Genomic DNA, 7,366 nt, shown 5'->3' on the forward strand with positions numbered 1-7,366 from the left:
TCCACAATGATACTCCAGTTTATATGGTTTTGGTTTCTAGATGACTTATTTTTCGTCAGACCACTAAGTCAAACTTTATGGGATCCAACATTTATATTGCATCCGCTTTAGCACTGAGCAGTATAAACTACACATGGTGCCTGCTTCTTCCTTCTTCCTATTGTTTTGGTTATTCTGTGGGTCAGGGTTTCAACCCCGTTTCAAAAGTCAGCAAGTGTGTCAAAATACAGGACTGGAACTCACTTTTCCTGGCAAACTGGCTAGTGTTTTATAATAGGGCCAAATAAAAAAACCCAAAAACAAAACCTTTAAGTTGTCCTATGAACCTCCAATTTCAATTATGACCATTTGAGAAACAATTCTTCAGTTACATATGAATAGTATGTAAGCACATCTTTTCAGCTTAAACTTACACTTAATTTCACATCTAAAAAGGAAGGGGAATGTCTTCTGATGTGGTGAACATCAACTCTAAGCCACTGGTGAAGTTCAAATATAAAAACTTATTAAAAATCAAATTGACATGCAGGTCTGTGGCCAGCTGGATCAAAATTTGGTGCCAAAGTTATTTTATGGTTGGCATGCTAGACTATTGGGCCAAAAGTACTACGGTTTTCTTGAATCACAACAGATCATTCAGAAAATGTTTCCAACTCAGTTACTGTTTATTCGACAAATACAAGTCAACAGTTTGATGCAATAGCTTCAATATTAAACCATATTACACACTGTAGTGTCTTCATTCAGGCTTGTTCCTTTAGAACAACAACAGCTTTCTGGTCAGTGGTGACATTGGGGGAAAAAAAAAAAAAAAAATTGGTGTTTGGGCACCTGAAAGAGACAAATGCAGATTAGACTAAAACAATCTGTGACAAACAGAAATATATCCTCTGTAGCCTCAGGTTAAGAGTTGGAATCAGGAGCAAATAGCTCTCATACGAGGTGTCAGAAAATGATTATTTGTCATCATTGGCTGTATCACACATGTGCAACACACATGCACAGACTTACCTTTAAAATAAAAACAAGATCACCAGCATCATCATGAAGAGGCACTTTCCCCATCGTTGTGTCATGAATCAACCTGTAAGCGAGAGTAGCTCGTTTTAATTCACATAAAGAAAACAACGTGTACCCACATTTACTGTTGGAGCCTCAGAAAAAAGTTAGAATCAGGAGCTGGAGTTCAGCTCTCATAGTAGGTGTCAGAAAAGTTTTGATTTTTGTCATCACTGGCTACAAGTCCTCAAATGTAAGTCACTTTGGATAAAAGCATCTGCCAAATGAGTAAATGTAAAATTATTCAAATGCCAACGTGGTGCAGAAACTCACCAGCTCTCAAATCCGGCAAAGGTCCTGGTCAATAAGAACTTCGATCTCAGGACCTTGGATCTTTGTTCAGAAGCTCTGAAGTTTTCAGTCTTCGCATTCTTACCCCAACAGTCCGAACTGTTAAGAGAAAGTGGAAACTTAAGGAAGTGTCACAGTTTGAGGTGAAGACTACACAATACACTTCAGAAGCCTCAGGGGGAAAAAGTTAGAATCAGGAGCTGGAGTTCAGCTCTCATAGTAGGTGTCAGAAAAGTAATTTGATTTGTCATCACCGGCTACAAGTTACTCAAATGCCAACATGCTGCAGAAACTCACCAGCTCTCAAATCCAGCGAGGTCCTTGTCAATAAGAACTTCGATCTCAGGACATTTGTGTAGCCAGTTCTGAGTTTCAGTCTTCTCATTCTTAAAGAGAAAGTGGAGAAATTAAAAGAAAAAAAAAAGTTAAAGAAAAGTCACAATTTTGGAGGTGAAGACTACACTAATGGGGTGGGGGGGGGGAGCCTCAGAAAAAAGTTAGAATCAGGAGCTGGAGTTCAGCTCTCATAGTAGGTGTCAGAAAAGTTTATTTTAAGTATGTCATCATAGGCTGAAACAGTTTCACATGCTTAAATATGAACTCACACATGGCAAGGCATTCAACTTTGATCCCAGTGCTCACCCTCAAGTGTTGGGAGATTTAATTCAGGTAGCTCCCGGGCTCCTCTGTGTACCAGCTTCAGCTGTATATGTAAAGTGGATTAAAAAAAAAAAAGTAACCACGTTGAATATTTAGGCATACCACCTTCATATCCTTTATTTGTTCATATTTCAGTAACTCGCCTCTTGTTTTTTACCCGTGGTCGCCACCCGCAAAACACATTAAGTTTCTTCATCTCAACTGCCTTGAAAGTCATCCAGGTGCCGACGCCAGCCTCCATGTAACTTACTGAAAAAGAGAAAAGGTCAGCTGAGGAATAAATATTAGATCTTGAACACAAGTTTAATTAGCTGGACCTTTGAGATTTTACGTCTACTTAACTACATACGGGAACCAAGTTAGGGCTGAAAATGTGAATGAAGATCTAACTTCGCATAGACTTGTTTTGTAGGTCAATGTAAGAAAGAGTACATTACTTTTGACTGTTTCAGAAGAGGAAACACGGCGTGGTGATCCGTTTGGTCTCTGGCCCGTGCAGAACAGCCACGTGTTGGTGACCAGACCAACGTGGTATTAAGTTGGTTCACAATAGCGTTAATACTCACATGTTTGACTTTTCTCTGGTAACCGATTAGTCTTCTTCCAGAGACACCGAACCGCCCGGTTCATCTCTGTTGCCGTGAGGTAAAGTTAAAGATAAAACGGGGTTTCGTCTCTCCTGCCATGCTGCCAGAACTAAGTGACTGCACCAGAGGTTAATATAAACCGCTTCCGTCCAACGGGAACCCGAAGCCTCTCCCCTTCCTGGGCTGGCTAGCTACATACAAAGCTGGCTAGTTTCGTTTGTCGGACTTTCTGAAAAGTGATTATGGGATTATCTGGCTATATTATATGCGTATCGGTCCCCCATTAATGTACTGGACAATGCTATCTGAACAACGAGTCGTTTTAACTAAGATAAAAACAGCACGATGCAGAAGCCGCCTTCTTCTTCAATTCGGCTGACTCGACGCATCGATGGCGTTTTGCTGCCCTCCACTGTTCGGCTGTCGTTCTTCTTCTTTTGGTTTATGGCGGTTGACATCCAAAATGTTGCACTACCGCCACCTACTGGATGAAATAGTTTCTCCAGTGCAATAAATTTACAGTGCCCACCTTACATTGTGCTGACCCCGCGTGGTGATTTCCCGCACAGTGAAGGCACTTTGCTTCTTCTTGCTTCTCTTCACAGTCCTCTCTTTCACATTTGTTCTCCCCACATCTCCCGGATCTTCTGACTCCTCTACATACTGCAGCCACATGTCCATATTCCTGACAACTGAAGCATCTTAATGGAGCTCTTTGATAAGGCCTCACCCTGTAACATATGTAATCTAAATATACCCTCTCTGGCAAATCTCCCTCAAAAGTCAAACACACAGAATTACTTTGCTCCATTTCTCCTTGTTGGAATCTTGTAAGTCTTCTCGCCTCACACTCGCCTTCAATACCGTGAAATTCCTCATCTTCCACTGACAGCGGTACGCCGCTTATCACTCCTTTCTTTTTGATTTCAGAACCAAGTGGGAAGCATTTCAAACTGCTATAATCTCACCGTGATATGGTGCAGAGTCTTGAAATCAGGATGGTTCTGGTATCCTTAGCAATATTTGGGGTTTAACAAATGTCTATGTAACGTTACATATTGCCCTACTTACTCATTTCTATACATTTCATGAAAAATGTCTGAAAAATGACAAAAACCATGGTTATTAGAGAGTTGCTTGTGATAAAGGTAACCCACTGGAGTCAGGGTGTTTTACTAGGGATGTGTTATTCTAATAGGCTTTGTACTGCAAAACATATACAAGTCTGCTGGATATGAAACATTATGATGACACTTTCTGTCTTTGTGCTTTACTTCTGCATCATAGACAGTAATAATTATTTGTAAACCATCCAGTAACTGCTCATGCATTGTCTTAAAAAGAAATGTGGATACCCCTGCCCACTTTTGATCTGTGGCTTTTTTTGTGTTTTTTTGGGTTAGGCCCTTTAGTTCCAGCTGAGATAAATCTGCTGCAGCATACAATGATATTTCAGACATTACAGAAGCAAGGATTTTAGAAATACTGATGTCCAGTAGAGATTATAGCCACCAACCAAACCCTATACAATTTTCGGAGCATTTAAAAAGCCAGTAAATGTATTTTTCTTTCCAATTATGTTTTCTGTAAATGCTATCTCTGTACACAATAGTCTAATAGGGGTGGTGGTGGCGCATAGATAAGATGCTTGCCTTTGGTGTGGGAGACCTTCAATTCCCGCTGTGAAACATCCACCATTGTGTCCCTGAGCAAGACACTTAACCCCTAGTTGCTCCAGAGGCGTGCGACCTCTGACATGTATAGCAATTGTAAGTCGCTTTGGATAAAAGCGTCAGCTAAATGAATAAATGTAAATATTGTATTTATACTAAACTGGAAACATCAAATTGCCATGGTTTGTGCTGGGCTCTGCAGCGGGTGATGTAAAATGCCCAGAACTCCTCTGCCGAGCATCACTGAGGTGCCTGCATGGTGCCCAGAGAATAACAATACCCACCCAGCCACAGCTTATTCACCCTGCTGCCGACTGGCAAGAGAAATATCCACTCCCATATCACTGCGCTCCAGAGCAGCTTCTTTTCCCAGGCTGTGAGACTTTTAAATTTCTCTGAACTCCATCAAAATGATTAGTTTTTTGTTATGTTTTACTCTGTGTTGTTTGTGAATGGGTAGCATAAAGGGACAGCAACCGTAAATATGGTATTACAAACTTGGATACCATTTCTCTATACTTCCATGTATGTAATTCTAGTAAAAAACTCCCTTTTAATTTATTACTTTTTTTGCCAAAAACTGTCTAACACTATAGTCTTGAAAAATCCCATTACATGTAATATATGTAGAATGTAAAATCCTTGACATGACCCTGCTCTATGCAATGGTAGCCACAGCCCTGAAAGTGGCATCCCAGATTTGTAGTTATAGTCTGGGGAAGGCCTTATTGCCCAACATCACCAAAGCTATTGTGGGTAAGTGGAAGCAAATCCCCGCAGACAGGTTCCAAAATGCTATGGAAAGCCCTCCCAGAAGAGCGGAGGAGTGTCATTCATAAAAAACTGGGTTGCTGAAGAGGAAGAGTTAATAATTTCTGACTGTTCCTGCGCAAATGCGATATAAAAGAACCACAGTTAAAGAGTCATGTAAGGTTTAATTTATACATTTATTCTGATCACAGCTGTACAGGAATGCATCGTCACAGCAGAAAACACAACCTAAACCCAACCATGGCACAACAGCCGTCAAACACATCCAGAACTCAACCATAAATGTACAGGCTCAATCAGCTCACCTCAATTCAATGTCTATAATTATCATCATTATTATTGTTATTCACATAGAACCATCTGTCTCTCAAATATATCTTTGTTTTCAAAGAGCATAAAAATACAAGTGGACTCTTCATTGGGATGAACACTGGTGGTTGATCCTCTGTCTGGCCTACATGGGGGACCACTGAAAACTGGGGAGCCGAGGAGGAGCAGAGCCAATTTTTCACAGCTTACAGGAGGGCGCTTATATGGGCTCGTACAAGCCTTCTCAATGGTTACAGGAGGACTGCAGACAGGGTGATTGACTTTAGGGATCAGGACTTCAGGGATATAGGACTCACAAATCAACCTATAAGCTACTTTTGACATCACACACACACACACACACACACACGCACACACACACACACACATAAGGAGTTTATAAGGAACCAGAAAAAAAACCCATAAAACATTTTATGAGTGGAAAACAAGAAAAAATTTTAAATATATGAAAGAACACTACCAAGGCACAGAGAGATGCAGAGATAACAAAAAGGACACAGAGGGAGATAAAAAGGGGGAAAGACAAGATGGAAGGTAGGCAGATTAGAGGCAGTTTACTAACCAACACTAGAGGGAGCTCTAACAGCTCAAATACCAAGGTATATTATAAACTCTATGTTTACTGGATGTATACTATATAAAGCATTGAAATATAGGATTATCTTTTAAAAACACTGTTCACTGCAGCAGGACAAAGGGTTACACCGCATGAGTGTGCTTGTATATATGTGTCTTTGCATGTAAATGTGTGTATGTATTGTGTAGATTCATTCAAGCAAACCTCCATAGATGGAGCTAAACACCACACAAAGCGAACACCAGCGAGCTCACAACCGATGTGATGTGAATCTGCGTGTGTGTATTTTTGTGTGTTCTAGTGTCTCAAAATTCATGGACACACATCTATTATCGTCGCTCTGATCATTAGAATAACTACTGTACGAGTGGGAGGACATTGACATGAGCATCAGCAGGGACTACACACACTCGTAACGACAACAACGGCAACAATACCACAGCAACAACAACAGCACATGAAGAGAGACAACACACAAGTCAGGGAGTCCGGCTAACCCAATCCTCCACTCATACAGAAGAGAAATTGAGGCCCCGATTCATTGGAAAAATGCACCTTTGACATCGCAGGAGTGAGACAGACTCAGAAAGCAGCCTGTCTTTCCATGTGCTTTTAAAAATTCTCTCCGGTATCTTATCTGTATGCATCTTTTCTATATATCTAGATGTCTATCTTCCCGTCAGTCAGCCAGTTTATGTGCTTATTTTTGCAAGCAATATGCTTATCGTCTGTCTCCCTGTCTGACTGAGTTACCATCTCTGTCCTAGCCAGAGTCTGTAGAGATAAAGGATGAGGAAATGATTGTGCTTCTCGATCCACGCACCGATGAGGCTGGGCGGCGGCGACTCGCTTGGGCTGCAGAGGTCAGAGGTTGTGTGGGAGCGGCCTCCTCGCATCGGGAGGCGAACTAGAGCTACCGCACCAGACGAGGAGGACTCCCTCCTCAAAGTACTGTACAAGGCTACATGAGAAGCGCTCACGAGGAGGGACACACGCCAAGCACACCGCACACGCTCTCAGAGCGCCAGCATCGAGCCTTGGGAGAGCTTTCTTGATACCTACACATGATGGGGGGAGAGGGAGAGGGCTTGCAGGGAGTGAGGCGTGGGCAGGAGATCAGTCGAGCATTGCATCCAATTGGTCTGCCAAGTCGTCAAAACTGCTGCCGATGTCGCAAGATGGAGACTGTTGTCTTCTTGCTGGAAAGAGAGCTGGGAGATGGATAGCAAAAAAGGAAGATGTTAGCTGATAATGAGGCAGACAGCACAGTCACAGTAGTGGATCAGAGGTGTGAAGGGGAGGGTATTTGGTATTTTTCCACATTGTTAATTAGCATTTTAAAGATCTCTTTAATGATAACTGCAATGCTCCTCAACATAGATACAGGATTTCCTGGATACTAACAATACTTCAGACCT

At 41.7% G+C, this 7,366-nt stretch overlaps 1 long non-coding RNA gene and 4 other non-coding genes across 5 annotated transcripts; all 5 read right to left on the minus strand.

The window, feature by feature from the left end:
- Positions 1–644: 644 nt before the first annotated feature.
- LOC119911162 lies at positions 645–2,059 on the minus strand. Its single transcript, XR_005445821.1, has 5 exons — positions 1,993–2,059; positions 1,648–1,736; positions 1,333–1,449; positions 1,012–1,084; positions 645–831 (listed from the first exon to the last, which is right to left on the minus strand). It is a non-coding gene; the product is annotated as an uncharacterized LOC119911162 (long non-coding RNA).
- Positions 894–975, minus strand: LOC119911165. The gene has a single exon (XR_005445824.1). It is a non-coding gene; the product is annotated as a small nucleolar RNA SNORD60 (small nucleolar RNA).
- LOC119911164 lies at positions 1,151–1,238 on the minus strand. Its single transcript, XR_005445823.1, has one exon. It is a non-coding gene; the product is annotated as a small nucleolar RNA SNORD60 (small nucleolar RNA).
- On the minus strand, positions 1,519–1,609 carry LOC119911166. The gene has a single exon (XR_005445825.1). It is a non-coding gene; the product is annotated as a small nucleolar RNA SNORD60 (small nucleolar RNA).
- On the minus strand, positions 1,832–1,922 carry LOC119911163. The gene has a single exon (XR_005445822.1). It is a non-coding gene; the product is annotated as a small nucleolar RNA SNORD60 (small nucleolar RNA).
- Positions 2,060–7,366: the final 5,307 nt, after the last annotated feature.

This window comes from Micropterus salmoides, unplaced genomic scaffold (genome assembly GCF_014851395.1).
Source record: "Micropterus salmoides isolate LMB-PRFRI ecotype aquatic unplaced genomic scaffold, ASM1485139v1 Ms_hic_scaffold_1928, whole genome shotgun sequence".
NCBI lineage: Eukaryota > Metazoa > Chordata > Actinopteri > Centrarchiformes > Centrarchidae > Micropterus > Micropterus salmoides.